This window comes from Capricornis sumatraensis, chromosome 1 (genome assembly GCF_032405125.1).
Source record: "Capricornis sumatraensis isolate serow.1 chromosome 1, serow.2, whole genome shotgun sequence".
Taxonomy (NCBI): domain Eukaryota; kingdom Metazoa; phylum Chordata; class Mammalia; order Artiodactyla; family Bovidae; genus Capricornis; species Capricornis sumatraensis.
Window position 1 is genome coordinate 70,628,653 of NC_091069.1, and position 22,006 is coordinate 70,650,658.

Consider the following 22,006-nt stretch of genomic DNA (forward strand, 5'->3'; position numbering starts at 1 on the left):
CATTAATGATAAAACTCTCCAGAAAGCAGACATAGAAGGAACATACCTCAACATAATAAAGCCTGTATATGACAAACCCACAGCAAACATTATCCTTAATGGTGAAAAATTGAAAGCATTTCCCCTAAAGTCAGGAACAAGACAGGGGTGCCCACTTTCACTGCTACTATTCAACATAGTTCTGGAAGTTTCGGCCACAGCAGTCAGAGCAGAAAAAGAAATAAAAGGAATCCAAATTAGAAAAGAAGAAGTAAAACTCTCACTGTTTGCAGTTGACATGATCCTCTACATAGAAAACCCTAAAGACTCCACCAGAAAATTACAAGAGCTAATCAATGAATATAGTAAAGTTGCAGGATATAAAATCAACACACAGAAATCCCTTACATTCCTATACATTAATAATGAGAAAGGAGAAAAAGAAATTAAGAAAACAATTCCATTCACCATTGCAATGAAAAGAAGAAAATACTTAGGAATATATCTACTTAAAGAAACTAAAGACCTATATATAGAAAACTATAAAACACTGATGAAAGAAATCAAAGAGGACACTAATAGATGGAGAAATATACCATGTTCATGGATTGGAAGAATCAATATAGTGAAAATGAATATGCTACCCAAAGCAATCTACAAATTCAATGCAATCCCTATCAAGCTACCAGCGGTATTTTTCACTGAACTAGAACAAATAATTTCAAGATTTGTATGGAAATACCAAAAACCTCGAATAGCCAAAGCAGTCTTGAGAAAGAAGAATGGAACTGGAGGAATCAACTTGCCTGACTTCAGATTCTACTACAAAGCCACAGTCATCAAGACAGTATGGTACTGGCACAAAGACAGAAATATAGATCAATGGAACAAAATAGAAAGCCCAGAGATAAATCCACACACATATGGACACCTTATCTTTGACAAAGGAGGCAAGAATACACAGTGGAGTAAAGACAATCTCTTTAGCAAGTGGTGCTGGGAAAACTGGTTAACCACTTGTTAAAGAATGAGACTAGATCACTTTCTAACACCACACACAAAAATAAACTCAAAATGGATTAAAGATCTGAACGTAAGACCAGAAACTATAAAACTCCTAGAGGAGAACATAGGCAAAACACTCTCTGACATAAACCACAGCAGGATCCTCTATGATCTACCTCCCAGAATTCTGGAAATAAAAGCAAAAATAAATAAATGGGATCTAATTAAAATTAAAAGCTTCTGCACAACAAAGGAAAATATAAGCAAGGTGAAAAGACAGCCTTCTGAATGGGAGAAAATAATAGCAAATGAAGCAACTGACAAACAACTAATCTCAAAAATATACAAGCAACTTATGGAGTTATTTCTCATTTAGATAAACTTAATTAAATTTATTTTAAACGTTGTTAGTCCTTTAACCATGCACAAAACTTTTATTTCAGGGTCCACAAAATTTCTAATCACTTTTTGTAACAGTCATGTGTAAGTCAGACATACTTTCTTTTCTGTTAATAAAATGTAATTTTATTGTTCATAGCTTCTTTATTAAAAACATACATCCTACTTTCTTATTAGATTAGCAAACAAACATTAATACTAGATATATAATAATTAAATATTTCCCAGTTCATGTGAATCTGAAATTTATTTAGGTTAATTTTTCTTGTATTTAGAATTGTTTGATTTGCAAGCACTTACTTTTCTTTAGGCCAATTAAATTAGAACTCATTTATAACTTGAACAATATTATCAGAAAAAAATTATACACTGAGACATATATAAATCCGGACAGACAGACTGACAGAGATCTTACAGTTTTCTGTTTGAGATTTAAGATATCTCTTTGACCCCTTTTCCCCTCTCACTTGAAGTTCTAATTTTCCAAGGATGAGGTCTCAGGCAAAGCTGGTTGTGTATTTCAAGGACATGGAAAGGGTTAACTTTAAGCTTTTCCCTGGGCAAGACTTTTAACAAGCTAGTTGTTTTTAATTGCATATGCAAGCAGAATTGGTTTTGCAGTTTCCAAAAAGAAAAATTTCTCTCACTCTGTTCAATCAGCAATCACACACTCACAATCATTCAGAGGCTATCACAATGCCTCCCTTCTCCTAAGTCCCCAGGTTTTGTTAACTGTTGCTCCCTTCCTGGGAGTCCCAAGAAGGTTATCATTCACGATGCCTCCCTTCCTCCTGAGTCCCCAGGTTTCCTGAATTGTTGTTCCCTTCCTGGGAGCTCCAGGAGGTGACCAGTCTCCTCTTCTACCTGTTGGGGTAGGTTCTGCCTGAGGACCAGCCCCAGGTCCTTACCTTACCCTGTGGCCCTTCCTGGTGAGTTGGTCTGTCCCTCTGCTGAGTCCAGTTGGGGCTCAGCTGTCTGGAGAGTCAGAACACTGGTCCAAAAGAGGACCCAGAATACCATCAGGACGCATGCCTCCTTGTTCATCTTGGGGTTCCTTTGCTCCAGCCTGGCCAAGCCACCAATCTGGGGGCTTAAGGGGCTGGCATGGTTGGAATCTCACTGGGGCCTCCAGAAATGTTGCAGAAACAAGTAATCAAGAAACCAAGCACCACACTAGGAGAGGTGGAGAATTCAGGTTTATTATGCCATCAGGCCCAGAGGAGTTAACACTCCAAGCTCTGAGCCCCAAACAAAGAGGTTACAGAGTTTTCTATACATGGGCAGGCATGATTAAGCAGGTTTGCAGATTTGTAGGGGCTAGGGTGATTGCAAAGAGCAGGACAAGGGAGAGTGAGATAAGTTCCGGTTCTTAGTTCTATGAGTCTCCACTTTCTGAGACCTAGGGATCTAGACTTTGAAAGGAGCAAGCTGGGTTACAGAGGCAGAAGGAGCAGGAGGTTATGTAAAATTTTAACTTTTCCTCTTGTCCATGGGATTTCCAGGCAAGAATACTGGAGTGGGTTGCCATTTCCTTCTCCAGGGGATCTTCCTGACTCAGGGATCAAACTTCAGTCTCCTGCATTGCAGACAGATTCTTTACCGTCTGAGCCACCAGGGAAGCCCATAATTTAGTTATGTGACCTCATCTAGCTATAATAGATTCTTAGAGATGTGGTCAATGATGATATTATTATAAAGAGGGAAAGAAAGGAAGAGTGGATAATGGGGGACAACTTCCTTGCTCCTTCATGAATGAGTTTTCTGTCCATTAATGGAAGCTTCTGGGCTGTAGGCCTTTATGCTTTGGTGTAGGCTTGGGTTCCATTGGAATGATTTCCCCACTGCTGGTGTTAGCCTCACTGATGCTGTAGTCCTGAACATTGTTCATTGGTGTGGACTTTAATCTGGGACTTTAACCATAGTTAGACTATGACCCTACTTGTCCGTATGTCAGTTCCAACTTCATTCAGTTTGGTTTTTTAGATTGTAAGTCTTATGGATAGGAACCATGTGTAGTCTAAAGTTTGTGCCAACTTCCTTGACATTTTTATTGAATATGCATTTATCTGAACACTTAACAAAATATTCAGTCTTGCTCATAATAACATAATTCATCTTGATCCTCTACTTTAACTGAAATGAATTTATTACTTTTGGAGAACTCTCCTTCAATTTGTAACACCTTTTGCCTTGTCTTTGAATTTTACTTTTTATCTCTGTTTCTTCTTTACTTCTTATATGCTTTTATCTTTTAAACCAATGATAAATTTGTTGCAGAAATATCAGAAATATCTGGAAGTTCAGAAATAACACACCAATTTATTTGTTTCCTCTGAAGGACTTTATCAGAAGCCCACTGAGACTGTAACTTCATTTAAACCAGGCATTCTCGTCAGTTTCTCTGCAATCTCCTTATCTATTAGATTTTCCTGGAAAGTCTTAAGAGGTGATCTACCTCAAGATTTTCCCCAAAGGTTCACAGTTCAGATTTTTTATTTTTGGCTTTTGTTCTTCAAATGAATTTCGTATTCATTGCTCTCAGTTTTACCAGTGAGAGAACGTATCCTTTTATGTGAGCCTGGGATGACCTTTCAACAGTTTTTCAATTATTATTGAACCTTGTCAACGTGAAATAGAGGAAAACAATAGAAATGGAAGAAATAGAGGAAAACAATAGAATGGGAAAGACTAGAGATCTCTTCTAGAGAATTAGAGATACCAAGGGAACATTTCATGAAAAGATGGGCACAATAAAAGAAACAGTAAGGATCTAACAGAAGCAGAAGAGATTAAGAAAAGGTGGCAAGAATACACAGAAGAGCTGTATAAAAAAAGGTCTTAATGACCTGGATAACCATGATGGTGTGGTTGCTCACCTAGAACCATATATCCTGGAATGTGAAGTCAAGTGGGCCTTAGGAAATATTACTACAAACAAAGCTAGAGGAGGTGATGGAATTCCAGCTGAGCTATTTCAAATCCTAAAAGATGATGCTGTTAAAGTCCTCCACTCAGTATGTCAGCAAATTTGGAAACCTCAGCAGTGACTACAGGACTGGAAAAGGTCAGTTTTCATTCCAATCCTAAAGAAAGGCAATGCCAAGAATGTCCAATCTACCACACAATTGGATTCATTTCACATGCTAGCAAGGTAATGCTCAAAATCCTTCAAGCTAGGCTTCAGCAGTACATGAACTGAGCACATTCAGATAGACAAGCAAAATTTAGAAAAGGCAGAGAGGAACCAGAGATCAAATTGCAAATATCCACTGGATCATAGAAAATGCATGGGAATTCCAGAAAAGCATCTCCTTCATTGACTATGCCAAAGCCTTTGACTGTGTGGATCACAACAAACTATGGAAAATTCCTAAAGAGATGACAATACCAGACCACCTTACCTGCCTCCTGAGATATCTGTTTGCAAGTCAAGAAGCAACAGTTAGAACTTGACATGGAACAACAGACTGGTTTAAATTGGGAAAGGAGTATGTCAAGGCTGTATATTGTCACCCTGCTTACTTAACTTATATGCAGAGTACATCATGAGAAATGCTGGGCTGGATGAAGCACAGACTGAAATCAAGATTGCCAGGAGAAATATCAATAACCTCAGATATGCAGATGACATCACCCTAATGGCAGAAAATGAAGAGGATGTAAAGAACCTCTTAATGAAGGTAAAAGAAGAGAGTGAAAAAGCTGGCTTAAAACTCAATATTCAAAAAGCTAAGATCATGGGATCTGGTCCCATCACTTCATGGGAAATTGATGGGGAATAATGGAAACAGTGACAGATTTTATTTTCTTGGGCTCCAAAATCACATAGAAGTATCATTTGTGATATATTTCAGAAAGATTGACCTATTGTATGATGTTAAGCTGTATTATGGTGGAAGTTCTCACATGCTGTTACATTCAGATTCACAAAGCCCATTAGAAGGACAGCAGAAGTCCAATGGTGTCAGCACAAAATATGTGTCTGAACACCTGAATTACTGGGAGAATTGAATTGGCAGTTGTGTGTAAAGTTATTTTGGGGAGCTTCATTATGTTGTAAAGTGCAATAAATGTTTTCTGGAAACCCATGGCGACTTTGGTGTTTTGCACGTGCTTGTAAGAAGTACTGTCTAATGTGGGAGATCAGTTTGCAGGCATCACTAGCTGTTGGATAGCCAACTTCTGTGTATTGCTGGGTCTGGAGACACAAACAAATGTCTTCAATAACGTGTCCTAGCTCTCAGAAACACTAGTCCCTATTTTTCCTTTGCAGTTGTTCGTATATTTCAGTTTTACTATTTAAAACTGAATTTCAGTGCCTCTATTTCTTTGTATCAGTTAAATGCACTACTGTGATTCCCAGATTGAAAGGAACCTTGGGGGCCTGTTTCCTTCTTAGCAGAACCAGTGATCTCCTCTGATATAATAGCTTACCAAGTCAGCATGATCAATTTAATTCAGTCTTTTATATAGTCATGGCACTCCACTCCAGTACTCTTGCCTGGAAAATCCCATGGATGGAGGAGCCTGGTGGGCTGCAGTCCATGGGATCGCTAAGAGTCAGACGCGAATGAGTGACTTCCCTTTCACTTTCCACTTTCATGCATTAGAGAAGGAAATGGCAACCCACTCCAGTGTTCTTGCCTGGAGAATCCCAGGGACGGAGGAGCCTGGTGGGCTGCCGTCTATGGGATCGCACAAAGTCAGACACGACTGACATGACTTAGCAGTTAGACAGTTTAACCAAATTAACTAATTCTCCAGAGAGCATAATGTGAAATTATGTATTCAAGTATGATGTCCTTTAAAAAGTTACAGACAAGTCACAAATAATAGTTTTCTTTGTAAGATGAAAATATGCCAACCAACCTGTTTTTGAACCCAAGATTTTTTGCCTAATTATTTCTTATATAATAACAGCAATGCAACTCCGTATTTCTAGTGACTTTCTTTAACTTCAAATCCCTTAACTGGCTATATCTTGTTTATTCTCATGTGTTACTTGAGCCTTAGGGTAATACAAATTCCAGTTTGAGTTCAAGCCAAGTTTAATCATATCTTGACATAACTGGAAAACTGTTGGATTGGTTAATTCATTTATTCATTCTATCAATATTATCTGAGTGCCTGTTATGTGCCAGACACTGGCCTAGGCATTTGGAATAAAGCAGTGAACAAAGCAGAAAAGAAATTCCTACCTTCATGAAGTTTACACTCTTCCTCATGTTTTACAATGTTGGATGTAGAAGGGACAGTCAGTAGTTTCTGGTGCTATATTTGTGTTAGACTCTGTGCAGACTGCAAATAGATAACTCTTCCTAAAGGACAGACGTGCCATTTACCAGCCAGACACCTGACATAATCAGAAAACTTTAGCCATTAGAGGCGAGGGGCTGTCTTTGGATTCTTCTCAAGACTGTCAATGAACTCCTGACTTAGTATGTGGTGAGTGGTGGTGTTTGTGTGGGAATGTGTGTGAGAGAAAGAGAAAGGGGTAGGAGGATAGAAGACAAGGAAAGAGAAAGTTTAAAGTGTTTCTGAAAGTAAAAAAGGGAAAGAGTTCATTCTACAATTTATGAGGAGATGGTTTCTATGTATTTATAAACACAAGTGAAAGAATATACTCAGAAATACAAGAGTACTTGGCTGAAGAGCAATATTCTATGTGAGAAAGGGGAAAGAGGCAGCATTCCTGTTAATAGACCTGAAGGCTGATGAGGATGTCTTTTCCTAGAGATTTCTTCCTGACCTGCAGCTGGGCTTACTGCTATAACTCGTTTACGTCTCAGCAGAAGCATCATCTTTTCTGAGAAAGTGGAGTTAATATGTCTCTTTTTTTTTGTTCCCATTGTACCTGTGTCCTACTGTGGCATCTCTTGTGTTGGCCAAAAATTTCATTTGGGTTTTCCTAAAATATTACAGAAAAACCCAAATGAACTTTTTTTTGGGCCAATTCAGTATTATCCCATGTTGCAATTGTATGTTGTTTTCACCTAGACTGTAAGCACTGTAAAGCCAGGACCATTTCCTCTGTATTCTGTTAGGGCACAGCTGAATGTCTGCCATATAAGGAAGAGCTTAGTGAATACTTACTGGATCTATACTCTTCTGCTACTCCATTTCCTTGTCATTTTTATATGATTGTAGAAGATTAAAAGTGTTTTCCAGGAAGTTTGCTAAAACTATTGCATATGAATATGAAAGAAATAATTACTAATTACCATATTGGAGTATTGCTTTTTTCTTCTTAATGTAATGCTTTCCACATATTTTTTTCAGTTCTCATAAAAAGCCCATGAGGTTAAATTGCTTTTGAGATCTTCTGTGTGAGTTGGAGGAATTAAGGATTCAGTCTTTTTTTTTTTGTAATTTGGAAGAAATTTTTGTTATTGATAAATCATTGAAACAGAGTATCCAATAGATATTTTAAAAGGCTTGTGGGTGTGTTTCTTTTTTTCTTTAATTGAAGTACAGTTGATTTACAATGTTGTGCTAATCTCTGCTGAATAGGAAAGTGACGCAGTTTGGATACAGTTTCCTCTGCTATATGGTGGGACCTTGTTCCTTATCCATTCTAAACATAATAGTTCTATCTACCAACCCCAAATTCCCAGTCCACCCCTCTCTCTTCTTCCTTTCCCCTTGGTCACCACAGTCTGATCTCTGAGACCCTTTGCATTTTTAAACTCGATTACAGTTTATGAAAAATTAAATGTGATCAAAAACAAATTTACTGATTCTCAGAATGTTTATATTAAATAATACACATATTTTAAAAACTATAGTTGTTTTCTGTATAGAAACTAGAAAATACAGGTGAGCAAAGACTATTAGAGAGTAACACTGCTAACCAGTTGTTTTTGTGTGTAAATATAAAGTACTGAAACTGGACTGTGCTCAGTCACTTCAGTCGTGTCCACCTCTTTGTGACCTATGGACTGTAGTCTGCCAGGCTCCTCTGTCCATGGGATTCTCCAGGCAAGAATACTAGAGTGGGTTGCCGTGCTATCCTCCAGGGGTTTGGCCCAACCCAGGAATCAAACCCATACCTCTGGCATCTCCTACATTGCAGGAAGGTTCTTTACCTACTGAGCCACCTGGAAGCCTGAAACTGGACTGGCTTCTCTCAAACAATGTCATGTTGTAGTTTCATTGATAACATGTTTCATTTCTCAATGATACCTAGAATAGTGATGCACCTTAATTTTCTGGATTCTTAGATTTGATGAATAATATATATGTGTACAAATGTAAATATAACAGAAGAGTAACTGAAGACAATTCCAGCTGCCTAGTTTCCTGCACTGCAAATTTCATCCTCAGTCACACAGAACAGCAAGAAAAAACTAAAACCACACAACAACCACTCAACATAACTTGACAGAGAATGCCCAAATTTCAATAGAACTATAAGTAAAAAGAGAGAGAGGGAGAGAAAAAAAAAAGAAACATCAAATCCCAGTAAGTGATCTCTTATGTTCCTATCCTCCTGTAAGGCAGCCTGACAAACACAGACAGGCTTTAAAAAGCTTCAGAGAAGAGAAGGGAGGAGCTAGAAATTGGTCTAAATTTGGGCTAAAATTACTGACAGAAAGAGTAAGTCTACATTAAGTCCAGAAATGGAAAAAGTATTTTGGGCATATCAGGGTGTGGTCTACAAGGAAATAACTAAAAGTTATGTGATTTGCTTTTTTGCTTCATTTTTCTGCTTTCTTCTGGGTTGTTGAAAAATGCAACTACTTCTTCAATCCAAAATTGAGAAACTCTTTGAAAGACAGATACCTTGTTCTTCGTTAAAACCATTAATTGATAAAGGCAACTTCAAGTAAACGCTTTCATGAGTATAAATAGCTCAGGAAAACTGGGGAAGCGCATAACTCTCCTACAGAGGGTTGATAGGCTCAAAGCACTTAAAATTAAGTCAGGTGAGAAGGAAGAAAATTTCAAAAAGAATGAGGATGTGTATTTTTGGCAAATTGAGCTACCTGGGATCAGTTAATGATAACCCTGTATGCGAGACAGCAAAAGAGACACAGATGTATAGAGCAGTCTTTTGGACTCTGGGGGAGAGGGAGAGGGTGGGATGATTTGGGAGAATGGCATTGAAACATATATAATATCATATATCAAATGAGTCACTAGTCCAGGTTCGATGCATGATACTGGATGCTTGGGACTGGTGCACTGGGACGACCCAGAGGGATGGTATGGGGAGGGAGGAGGGAAGGGGTTCAGGATGGGGAACACGTGTATACCTGTGGCAGATTCATGTTGATGTATGGCAAAACCAATACAATACTGTAAAGTAATTAACCTCCAATTAAAATAAATAAATTTATATTAAAAATAAAAATTCAACAACAACAACAAAAAAAGCTAAGTTTTGATAAAATGTGGATATCCAAACAAAAGTAAAATCCTCTATCTTATATTAGAAGGGGCTTGTGAGATATATTCTCAGTAATTTTCAAGTGTACAATACAGTTGTTAGCTACAGTCACCACACTGTAAGATCTCCAGAACTTATGCATCAGATGGGTAAAAGTTTGTACCTTTTGACATTCTTCACACATCCTTTGCCCCTCCATCCCTGCCAGCTACCATCTGTGAGTTCTGTTTTTAGATTCCACATATAAGTGAGATCAGAGTATTTATCTTTTTCTGTCTTGTATCACTCAGTATAATGCCTTCAACTTTCATCTATGTTGTTCCAAATGACAGGATTTCCTTCTTTTTTAATGTCTGAAAAATATTCCATTGTATATACATATGTGTATGTACTCGTGTATAAAATAGGTTTTTTTCTTTATCCATTTTTCTGTCAACAGACACTTAGATTTGTTCTGTATATTGACTGTCATAAGCAATACTATAGGGAATATGGGAGTGCAGAGAGCATTTTGAGATAGTGATTTCCTTTCCTTTGGATATGTATCCAGAAGTGGAATTGCTGGATCACATGGCAGTTCTTTTTTTTTTTTAGCATTCTTCTCTTTTTTGATGAGAAATATTTGTTGCCTTTCCATTGTCCTTGTCCTCTCACTGTGTTTTAGTTATACGGTCAACAGATCATTTGTTCTTTTTCTGGATCAAGAGGAGTTATGTTTATATTTGATGTTGAGATTGTCATGAGATTCTTAACTTTATGCCTCGGATCTTGACTGCTTAGGACTTTTACATATTTGAATTAGAGTAAAGCTTGATCTTTTAGATGCTGAAAGGAAGTCCTCAAATATTTATGAGTAAGATGATGGATTGCTGTAGATTATATTATTGACTTTGGTTGTTTACTGATGTCCTGGGATTGGGGGCAGGAGGAGAAGGGAACGACCGAGGATGAGATGGCTAGATGGCATCACGGACTCGATGGACGTGAGTCTGAGTGAACTCCGGGAGATGGTGATGGACAGGAGGCCTGGCATGCTGCGATTCATGGGGTCGCAAAGAGTTGGACACGACTGAGCAACTGAACTGAACTGAGCTGAACCATATGCCATGAAACTTGTCGTACCTCAATTTTGTGGGGCCTTCTATGGGAGGTATCTGTTTTCCCATCTCATTGATGTTGAGTTCTTTTCAATGAGACTTTCTTTAGTTTTAGAATGTAAGTTTAGGAGAGTTTAGAGAAAAAATCAGAGAAGCCACTTCCTTGCAGGTGGCATTTCACATCAGTGAAAATGAACCTTTGTTATAATCCACTGAAATTTTGGACTGTTTGTTACTGTAGCATAACATAGCAAAAGCTGACTGACACATATGATCTGATTTGTATTCTTGAATAAACACTCAGGGTTTCCATGTAGGAAATGAATTAAAGGGGTAAAAGAGTGAAACATTGAAAAAAAGTTAGAAAACCTTATCAGTATTCTGAGAGAGATGATCGGTGTCTTGGATTTCGGTAATAGTAGCAGAATAAGGGAATGAGAATAAACAGGACTGGGTGATTGCTTACATATGATGATATGAGAAATTTGTCAGAAATTTTAGGTTTTGGTGGAAATAACTGGATGGATGATGATAAGACAGACAGCAATGAAAGAAAAATAGATATGGGGCAGAGAAAGCAGTTATGAAGACATAAGTTTAGTTCCAGATTTCCATAGGGTATCTTAATGCAGAAGTTGAGTAGCAAGTTGGATATATGAGTTCAGCGAAGAGGTCTCAATTAAAGATACACAATTGATATTTATCAACATTTAGATGGAGGCCATAGGAGGGCCTGAGACAGCTGAGGAAGAGAATATAGAATGAGAATTTATGATAGCCTATGGAAAGTCTGCCTCAAACTGTAACATTTGAAGATCAGTCAGTTCAGTCGCTCAGTTGTATCTAACTCTTTGCGACCCCATGAATCGCAGCACACCAGGCCTCCCTGTCCATCACCAACTCCCAGAGTTTAACCAAACTCATGCCCATTGCGTCGGTGATGCCATCCAGCCATCTCATCCTCCGTTGTCCCCTTCTCCTCCTGCCCACTCTCAAGAGTCTTCTCCAACACCACAGTTCAAAAGCATCAATTCTTTGGTGCTCAACTTTCTTCACAGTCCAACTCTCACATCCATTCATGACCACTGGAAAAACCATAGCCTTGATGATAAGTGACTCCTAAAAGTAAGCAAGAATAAAAGGAGAAGAACCTTGGGGAAGTGGCTGCTTCTAGGAAATGTAGGAAACATACAAGGTTAGCAAGGAGAATTTTGTAATGTCATAAAGTAAGAATAACATGAAAGAAAAAAAGAAGCTCCAAATGATGGAAATAGGTCAAATGTACACAGGAGTCAACTGAAAGAGCTCCTAATGCCCAAAACTGGAAATTTGAGCAACAAATACAGAAGTATTGGATTATATTCTGAGGTATAAAATAAATATCTTTGAGTCTAGACTAATGTAAGCAAATGATTAAATACATGGGGAAGAAGAGAACTTCCTTATGCAGAAGAATTCCAAATAATTTATGGAGGTACTCTGCCATCAAAAATGTAGAACACAGGCTTCCCTGGTAGTTTAGTGGTTAAGAATTTGACTTGCAATGAAGGCGACATTGGTTTGATCCCTGGTCCAGGAAGATGCCATATGCTTCAGAGCAACTAAGCCTGTGACCACAATTACTGAGCCTGCATTCTATAGCCTGGGAGCCACAACTACTGAAGCCCATGTGCCCTAGGGCCTGTGCTCCACAAGAAGAGGAGCCACCACAATGGAAGTCTACGCACAGCAATGAAGACCCAGTGCAGCAATTGTAAAGTTAAAAAAACAAAAGAATGCAATTCTCTACTGCATTAGCGTGGACTCTGCATGGTGTTTTCCTTTCAAAAGAAGATTGGAAAGAGAGTAAAAAGAATAACTTTACAATAGAGAAAGTTCACAAATACTAGTTTAGCCAGGTGATCAAGCTCAACATCAACAGTGATGAGTCATGTTGATGGCACGTGTATTTGTTACAGTGTGATAACAATGTCACTTTAATTCTGTGGTGTTCCTTCCCACAAACACATACTCCAGTCTAATTATGAGAAAACATCAGGAAAGTCCCAGTAGAGGGGCATTCTGAAAATTATTCGCCAACAATCCTTAAAACTGTTAAGGTCATAAACATAGGAAAGTCTGATAAATTGTCCCAGGCTAACGACACCTAAGGAGACTTGATGACTAAACATATGTGGCATCCTGGAAAAAAAAGAAGGACCTTAGGTGAAAACTAAGAAAATTTGAATTAAGGATAAACTATAGTTATTACTAATATGTCAATATAGGTTTATTAATTATAACAAGCATACCTTGATAAGAGTAAGGGAAATTGTGTATGTGACATATGAGATATCTCTGTATTGTCTTTACAGCTTTTCTGTAAATCTAAAACTGTTATAAAAATAAAATTTATTCTTTAAAAGTGAAGTGAAAGTGAAGTTGCTCAGTTGTGTCTGACTCTTTGCAACACCATGGACTGTAGCCGACCAGCTTCCACCATCCATGGGATTTTCCAGGCAAGAATACTGGGGTGGGTTGCCATTTCCTTCTCTGGGAGATCGTCCCGACCCAGGGATTGAATCCGGGTCTCCTGCATTGTAGGTAGATGCTTTACCATCTGGAAGTGTTTAGAAGCTGCAAAGATTAAAACCAAGAGGTGGAAGACAATGAAGAGAGTGGCCTTGAAAGTTGCAAGTGATAAGTTTGCTGCCTGAGACTCTCAGTGATAAGTAAGTTGGTAGAAAATTGTTCTTTGGATTTAGTAACATGGTCATCTATCCCTAGAACAAAAGTAGTTTCAGTGGTAGAAAGATGGGAGTAGAAGCCAGACTGAAAAAGATGAAGAGTAAATGTGATTTGAAGGGAAAGAAGTGTTATGTGGGACATTGTCAAGAAAGGTAGCAGAACAGTGTAGCAAAAAAGATAAGAGGAAGGTTGGAGGATTCAGGAATGACGACTGTTCCTGTAAACTTGAGATGAATGGGAAAGTAGGTGAAAAGTATTCAGCAAGAAGGCAATTATTGAAAATATGGGACAGTGGAAGTTTAATTAATTGAGTGATGAGGTGTGAGATCAAGAGCACACCTGGATAGAGCAGGAGGCTGGGCATACCCTCCATTGAAAGGAAGACAGGAATGAAGGATAGATGCTGGAAGAGGGATGTTAGTGGAGATAACTCCAGGTTAAGGGAGTGTCTCTGTTATGGGTTGAATTGTATCCCCCATACAGAATGTTGAAGACCTAATCCCCAGTATCTGTGAATGTGACTTTATTTGGACACAGGATCTTTGCAGATGATTAAATTAAGGTGAAAGCATTGGGGTGAACCCTAATCTCATATGACTGTGTCCTGATAAAAAGGGGACATTTGAACACAGAGACTTGAAGAATGCCATAGAGATGACTGAAATTGTGGTGCTGTGTCTGTAGGCCAAGGAACAGTAAAGATTGCCAGCAAACCACCAGAAACTGGGAGAGAGGCATAGAACAGAATCTTTCTCACAGTCCTCAGAAAGAACTAACTTGATCTCAGACTTCTCACACCTTTGTCTCAGACTTCTGTCCTCCTGAATGGTGAGACTATAAATTTCAGTTAGTAAGCCACCCAATTTGTGGTCCATTGGTATGGAAGCCCAAGCAAACTGATACAGCCATACCTCATTTTATTGTACTTCACTTTATTGTGTTTCATATATATTGTTTTTTTTTTTTTTACAAATTGAAGTTTTGTGGTAACCCTGAATTGAGCAAGTCTGTTGTTGCTATTTTTCTAACAACAGTTGCCCACTTTGTGTCTCTGTGTTACACATTTTGGTAATTCTCACAGTGTGAAAAATCCTCCACCAGCAAAAAGTTACAGCCTGCTGAAAGCTCAGATGATCGTTACCATTTTTAGCAATAAGGCATTTTAAAATTGAGGTATGTACATTTTTTTAGGCATAACATGATTGTATACTTAGTATACTATAGTATTAATATAAACATAAACTTTTATGCATTGGGAAACCAAAATATTTGAATGACTGACTTTATTGCAATATTCTGTTTATTGTGGACATCTCTGAGGTGTACATGTACACTGTTTGATAATTATCATTTTCACTGTGAAGTATTTGGCAAAAGCATCCTCTGAAAGTAAAGAGGATGGGGGTGGTGGTGGGGTTGGAGTTGAAGGTTAAAGACAGAGAAGAGAGGAAATGTAGGAAATTCAGTTTTATAATTCTTTAATAAAATGTTTGCATAAGACTTTCCACTAACTCAGATTGAACTTTCTCCTAGGGATTAACAGGATTTTGGGAAATTTTCAATGAATATTTTTATCATAATACTTAAAAAAATTATTTTATTTTTGGCTGCACTGGCTCTTGTTGCAGGTTCACTTGAGTTCAGTTCAGTCGCTCAGTTGTGTCCGACTCTTTGTGACCCCATGAATCACAGCACACCAGGCCTCCCTGTCCATCACCATCTCCCGGAGTTCACTCAGACTCACGTCCATTGAGTCAGTGATGCCACCCAGCCATCTCATCCTCTGTCGTCCCCTTCTCCTCCTGCCCCCAATCACTCCCAGCATCAGAGTTTTTTCCAATGAGTCAACTCTTCGCATGAGGTGGCCAAAGTATTGGAGTTTCAGCTTTAGCATCAGTCCTTCCAAAGAACACCCAGGACTGATCTCCTTTAAAATGGACTGGTTGGATCTCCTTGCAGTCCAAGGGACTCTAGAGTCTTCTCCAACACCACAGTTCAAAAGCATCAATTCTTCGGCACTCAGCTTTCTTCACAGTCCAACTCTCACATCCATACATGACCACTGGAAAAAGCTTTCTTTGTTGCAGCGAGTGGGGGCTCCTCTCTAGTTGCAGTGCCTGGGCTTCTCACTGCAGCGGTTTCTCTTGTGGAGCATGGGCTCTAGGGCATGGGCTTCAGTAGTTGTGGCTCATGGGCTTAGTTCTTCCATGGCATGTGGAAATCTTCCTGGATCAGGGATCAACCCAGTGTTACTTGCATTGCAAAGTGGATTCTTAACCACTGGACCACCAGGCAAGCCCTCAATTAATATTTTATATCACTCTAACATTTATATCCTATTGTAACAATGTAAGATTTAAATTTTAAAAACTTTAAAAAGATACATTTTGTATGATTTACTTTTTGAGGAATCTAAACCAAAAAAAAAAAAAAAAAAAAAAAACCGAAAAACCCAAATTAAACAAAACAAAGACTCACGGTTGCAGAGAAAAAAAATATGTGGTTGCCAGATGGGAAGGGATGGGGGAATGAATGAAATAAATGAAGGGAATTAAGAGGTAAAAACTGTCAGATATGAAATAAATAAATCATGGGAGATACTGTACAGCATAAGGAATATCATCAGTATCAACAGATGGTTAGTAGATTTATTGTAATGATAATTTTGTAATGTGTTTAAATGTGGAATCACAGTGTTGTGCACCTGAAATTAATGTATAACTATATTTTAGTAACAGAAAAGCAGCTCACTGTCAGTGATTAATTGTGTTGCCATATCTTCATTATGATTCCTTTTCATTTCCTAGAAAGGAAATTTTTAATAGTTCAGCATAGCCTACAGGTTTCCCTGGTGGCTCAGACGGGGTAAAGCGTCTGCATGCAATGCGGGAGACCTTGGTTCGATCCCTGGCTCGGGAAGATCCCCTGGAGAAGAAAATGGCAACCCAAGCCAGTACTCTTGCCTGGGAAATTCCACGGATGGAGGAGCCTGGTAGGCTACAGTCCATGGGGTCGCAAAGCATCGGACGTGAATGAGCTACTTCATCTATAGCCTACAATAGGCTTGTGCAATAGAACTTTCTGCAGTAATGGAAATACCTGATATCTGTTCTGTCCAATATGGTGGCCACTAGTCCTGTGGGGTTACTGAGCCCTTGGAATATACTATTGTAACTGAGAAACTAAATTTTAAAATTTAATTAAATTTAAATGGCCACATGTAGCTAGTGACTACCATACTGAAAGTGCTGGCCTATAAACTAGCTCTAGTTTTATCTCCTAAAGGAAAGACAGACATATGCTTACTCCCTAATTCTCAATTATAAGTGTTAATAATATGGATGAGTATAAATAACTTGGCCTTCCCGGATTCATTCATTTCTTCTTTCTTTTAGTAAGCATTTCTTGGGTACTGAGTATGTAAGTTGGTGTCTGGGTACACAGATCATTTTATTTGGAGAAGTAAAAGTACTTAGGAAGATTAAATTTTTTAAACATGCTGATTATCTAGTTAAATGAAATGCAAGATATTCTATTCAATATCATCAAAATCTTGATGAAGACAGAAAGCTTGTTCATGAGTTAGTTCCACATGTATCAATTATTCTTTTTACAGAGTCTATACCTTTTCTCCATAAGAGTGAAACTTTTACTTTCCCAACAGCAACATTGGTAAGCAGACCTTTGTTTCTGCACATTAATTGCTTTAAAATAATCAAATGCTGCCAGGAATCCTAGGAATCCACATGCATTCAGTCTAAAAGATGTTCCCAAGTAACTCTTGATTTCTATCATCTTTTAATAGATATAGAAAACTCTATAAGTAATCACTACACCAACAGATTTACCTTCTCTTCTAGTAGGCGATTATAGTAAATAAAATCTGAGGCTCTGTCAAAGCTGTGGCCTCAGTGGATGATATAAATTTGTCATAGTGAATGGAACTTCTGCAGTGAGACATTTATTAAGAAAAAACTTCTTAGTAGTCTAGACAAAAAACTTGACAGACCTTAGCTATGAATTCTAACCAAACTTACACTCTTTTTCTTACACTTGAAAAATCTTTCTGACCCTGAGTTTTCTCTTTTCAAAAAATAACTTTATCCAGAAATCCCTCTGAAGTGTCTTCAGCATAAGGAGATAATCACATCTGAGGACAATGTAATTTTAGGGTGTAGGATTTCATAGCAGCCCCATATGCGTATATTATCAAAAATTGGAAATAACTTACATGTCCCTGAAATGTTATGCTTCTTTTAAAAAAAACTGTGTTTTGTCACAGAAAGGAACTCGTGACAAATTGTTGACTGGAAAAAAAAAAAAAAGTAGGCCATAAAGAGTGTGGATAGAGAGAGAACATTCCAAAAAGATGTTCGTCAAATTATAGTAATTATGCACCATATCTGCTTTATCCATTCCTCTGCTGATGGACACTTAGGTTGCTTCCATGTCTTGGCTATTGTAACTAGTGCTGCAATAAACATTGGAGTGCATGTGTCTTTTTGAATTTTTTTTTTTTTCTTCTGGGTATACGCACACAAGTGGTATTGCTGGGCCATATGATCTATTCTAGAGAGCGTCGTAGAGACAGAAGTGAGTCAGAAAGAGAAATACAAATATCGTGTACTAACACATGTATATATGTGGAATCTAGAAAAATGGTATAGATGATCTCATTTGTAAAGCAGAACTGGACACACAGATGCAGACAACAAATATATGAATACCAAGGGGGAAGGGGGCAGTTGAAGGAGCTGGGAGATTGGGACTGACATATATGTACTATTGATACTGCGAATAAAAAGTATAACTGATGAGAACGTGGTATATAGCGCAGGGAACTCTACTTAATGCACTGTAGTGACCTGAATGGGAAGAAAGTCCAAAAGGGAAGGGTTATATGTATATGAATATGTACGGCTGATGCACTTTGCTGTACAGTAGAAACTAGCACAACATTGTAAAGCAACTATACTCTGATAAAACAATTTAAAAATACACCAATGGAGTTTAATACAAGGGCATGATATTTGGGGGGGCTTTTACACTTTGCTTTTATTTCTCTGTATTATTTGAACTTTTTATCTAGTGTAAGTTATTTTCTTCAAAAATTGTAATACTGTGTTTATAAATAAGAAAGATTGAAACACACTTTTGGGTTGTATTAGGGAGGGTGTTTTCAAAGAAATAGAACCAACAGGATATGTGGGGAGAGAGAGAGAGTGAGTTGAGGGAGGGAAGGAAAGAGGAAAAAAGAGAGATAATGACTTATTTTAAGGAATCAGCTCATGTATTTGTGGAGACTTGGTCATCCAAAATCTGCAGAGTAGACCAGCAGGTTGGAGACCCAGGAAATAGTTGTAGGTCAAATCCAAAGGCCATAGCTAGTGGAATTTCTTCCTGCTCAGGGGAAATCAATCTTGGTTCTACCAAGACCCCTAACTGATTGTTTGAGGCTCACTCACATTATGGATTGTAATCTACTTTATTCAAAGCCACAAATTTAAATATTAATCTAATCCAAAAAATATTTTCACAGAAACATCCAAAATAATGTTTCACCAAATATCTGTACACTATAACCCAGTCAAGCTGACACATAATATTAACTATATATATATGTAGGGCTTCCCTGGTGGCTCAGAGGTTAAAGCGTCTGCCACCAATGCGGTAGACCTGGGTTCAATCCCTGGGTCGGGAAGATCCCCTGGAGAAGGAAATGGCAACCCACTCCAGTATTCTTGCCTGGAGAATCCCATGGACGGAGGAGCCTTGTAGGCTACAGTCCACGGGGTCGCAAAGAGTTGGACACGACTGAGTGACTTCACCATTCACCATCACCACCATACATATATGTATACACACACACACACACACACATACACCAAACATATATATAATATATATCACATCTTTATCTTTTTATCTGTTGATGGACAGTTAGATTGCTACATATCTTGGCTATTGTAAAGAGCGATTCAATGACCATAGACATGTATGTATCTTTTCAACTCTGTTTTTGTTTTCTTCAGGTAAATACCCTGAAGTGGAATTGCTGGATCATGGTAGTTCTATTTTCATTTACAATTCTATGGCCAGTACACAAGGGTTCCTTCTTCTCCACATTCCCGTCAACAACTTATCATTTATTTTCTTTTTGATGGAAACCATTCTGATAAGTGTTAGGTGTTACCTCATTGCTTCCCTGGTGGCTCAGAGGATAAAGGGTCTGTGGTGGCTCAGAGGATAAAGGGTCTGCCTGCAATGCAGGAGACCCAGGTTCAATCCCTGGGTTGGGAAGATCCCCTGGAGAAGGAAATGGCAACCCCCTCTAGTATTCTTGCCTGGAGAATCCCATGGACAGGGAGAATCCCTGGCAGGCTACAGTCCACGGGGTCGCAAAGAGTCAGACACGACTGAGCGACTTCACTTCATTTCCTTGATGAATAATATATTGACATATTTTCAAGTGCTTTTTGGCCAAATCTATATATTCTTTGAAAAAGTGTCTAGTCAGGTCTTCTGACTACTTTTTGATATTGAGTTCTTAACATATTTTGGACATAACCTCTTATCAAATATATTGTTTTGCAAATATCTTCTTTCATTCCATAGACTTCCTTTCTGTTTTTGTTGATGGTTTCCTTTGCTGTGCAAAAGTTTTATTTTGATGTAGTTCTACTTATTTATTTTTGCTTTTGTTTTCCTTGTCTGAGGAACAGATTCAAAATAATATTGCTAAGACCAATGTCATAGAGGTTACTGCCTATGTTTTCTTTTAGGAGTTTTATGGCTTCAAGTCTTACATTTTAGTATTTAATCCGTTTTGAACTTAGTTTTGCATATGATATATGAAAGTGGTCCAGTTCTTTTATATGTAGCTGTCTAGTTTCGCAACATTATTTATTGAAGAAGCTGTCTTTTTCCTGTTGTATATTCTTGGCTCTTTTGCCACAGAGTAATTGAGCATATAAGCATGAGTTTATTTCTAAACTCTCTATTCTGTTTCATGATCTATGCTTCCCCCCCCCCCCAATATATTGTTTCAATTACTGTAGCTTCCTAGTATAGCTTGAAATCAGGAAGAGTAAATACCTCTAGCTTTGTCCTTCTTTCACAAGATTGCTTTGGCTATTTTGGTGTCTTTTGTGTTTCTACACACATTTTAGGATTGTTTGTTCTAGTTCTGCCACAAATGTTGTTGGTAATTTGAAAGGGATTACATTGAAGCTGTAGATTGCCTTGGATAGTATGGACATTTTAGCAATATTCTTTCAATTCATGAGCATTCTTTCTATTTGTTTGTGTCATCTTCAGTTACTTTCATTAATGTCTTACAGTTTTTAGAGTATGGATCTTTTACCTTCTTCTTTGTTAGGCTTCTTTAGTGGCTCAGACTGTAAAGAATCTGCCTGCAATCCAGGAGACCCAGGTTTGATCCCTGGAGAAGGAAATGGCAACTCATTCCAGTATTCTTGCCTGGAGAATTCCATGGAGAGAGGAACCTGGTGGGCTACAGTCCATGGGGTATCAAAGAGTTGGACACGACTGAGCAGCTAATACCTTTTTTCTTTTGTTAGATTTATTCCTAGGTATTTTATTATTTTTGATGCAACTATAAAGGAGATTGTTTTTTAAATTTCTCTCATAGTTCATTGCTAGTATATAGAAACATAACAAATTTCTGTATATTAACTTTGTATCTTGCAACTTTACTGAACTTGTTATTCCTAATAATTTTTTTTTTGTGATATCTAAGGTTTTCTCAATATGTCATGTCATCTGTAACCAGTGACAGTTTTACATCTTTTCTTTCAATTTGGATTCCTTTTTTTTTTCTTTCTTTCTGATTGCTGTGACTAGGACTTCCAATGCTGTATTGAATAAAAGTGGTGAAAGTGGGCATCCTTGCCTTGTTTCTGATCTTAGAGGAAATGCTTTGTTTTTCACTGCAGGCTATGATGTGGGCTAGGCTTCCCCGGAGGCTCAGAGATAAAGAATCTGCCTGCCAACGCAGGAGACATGGGTTTGACCCCTGGGTCAGGAAGATTCACTGGAGAAGAAAATGGCTACCCACTCCAGTATTCTTGCCTGGGTAATTCCATGGACAGATGAGCCTGGTGGGATACACTCCATGGGGTCACAAAGAGTTGGACATGACTGAGCGACAGCAATGGTGTTGGTTGCGGGTTTGTTGTCTGTGGTCCTTATTATGTTGAAGTATGCTCCCTCTATGGGCTTCCCTGATAACTCAAAGAATCCACTTGCAATGCAGGAGACCCTGGTTCAGTTCCTGGGTCTGGAAGATCCCCCAGAGAAGGGATAGGCTACCTACTCCAGTATTCTTGGGCTTCCCAGTAACTCAACTGGTAAAGAATCTGTCTGTAATGTTGGAGACCTGGGTTCGATC